The sequence below is a fragment of the Parus major genome, chromosome 14, assembly GCF_001522545.3.
Source record: "Parus major isolate Abel chromosome 14, Parus_major1.1, whole genome shotgun sequence".
Lineage (NCBI taxonomy): Eukaryota > Metazoa > Chordata > Aves > Passeriformes > Paridae > Parus > Parus major.
In genome coordinates, this window is record NC_031783.1 from 15,430,876 (window position 1) to 15,432,233 (window position 1,358).

Genomic DNA, 1,358 nt, shown 5'->3' on the forward strand with positions numbered 1-1,358 from the left:
CCCAGTGCTCCCAGTCTGTGCCGTCCCAGTGGCCCTGGCCAGCCCAGCCTGGCTCCTCGGGCCCTGCCTTTGGCTCCTGGGCTCAGTGCAGCAGGCAGCTCCCATTTGCAGGAGTTAATTGCTGTTTGGATGTTAATTTGATGGCTTGGGGAAGGTGTTGGAGCCCAGGGATGCCTTGGGGAGCAGAAGTTTCACCAAGCCAGACCAGAAATGTAAAGATGTGGCCTTACCAATGCTGCCCACGCTGGAGGGGCTGGAGCTGGACTTGGATTGACTCAAACATTGCCCCTTGAGCTTTGTTTAGAGGTTGGAGGAGAGCAAGTGTCTGACTATAAGGACAGACAGAGCTGCCAAAGGAACAGCCCATCAGAGGCTGGAGGATATTCGTGTTGTCTGCCCTGAAATGTGTGAGCAGAGGAAGGAGCTGGGAAACATTGACTTCTGCATGTATTCGTCATTAATATTTTATTATATTTAGTCTGATGTTTATTAAAAATGCAAATCTGTTTACTTAACAAATGAAAGTTAAATGCCCAGGAAAAATTGTGGCAGGGCTTGGAGCTTGTGTTCTCCCTGGGGCACGGGAGAGAGGCCTGAGGGACGGGGAGGTGCTGCCTGTGAGGAGACAGAGCCTGGAGAGAGCTGGCTGTGTGTGACAGGAGGGACAGTGGGCAGTGCTGGGAGCAGAGTCCCCGTGGGGATGGGATGTGGCAGGCAGGGATGGAGCCTGCTCTGTGCCTGTGCAGTGCCCTGGCATCCACCTGATCCCAGCTGCTGCTGTTGGTACTCCAGCACATCAGGGTGTGCAGCCTGGCCTGGTTTTGAGTGCTAAGAAAATGAAATGGAGTGCTTGGCAGTGCTGGGGACTGTGAGGCTGCAGAGCACGGTGGTCTGACTGCACTGTAGGGAGTCAGAACCGTGGAATCACAGAAGGGCTTTGGGATGGAGGGACCTTGAAGCCCACCCAGTGCCAGCTCCCGCTGTCCCAGGCTGCTCCCAGCCCTGTCCAGCCTGGCCTTGGGCACTGCCAGGGCTGGCTCCTCTCCCTGAGCACGAGGAAAGCTCTGAGCAGTCCAGACGTGATGGAATGGGGAAGGGGGGACGCCAGGTGGGCACTGCCCAGGGAGCAGGTACCAGGTGTGAACCACCACAACCCATCTCACTGCTGCTGCTTCCCATGGCACAGCCGGGCTGTGCTGGGCCCTGGCTGTGCCATTCTGTGCCATTCCGTGCCATTCTGTGCCATTCCGTGCCATTCTGTGCCATTGCATTCCATTCTGTGCCATTGCATGCCATTCTGTGCCATTCTGTGCCATCCCATGCCATTCCATTCCATCCCATGCCATTCTGTGCCATTC

General features: G+C 56.3%; 1 protein-coding gene across 2 annotated transcripts in view; it reads left to right on the plus strand.

Moving 5' to 3' along the window:
- PRKCB (protein kinase C beta) overlaps positions 1-1,358 on the plus strand; it is a 104,750-nt gene that overhangs the window by 96,245 nt on the left and 7,147 nt on the right. The window lies entirely within an intron of this gene.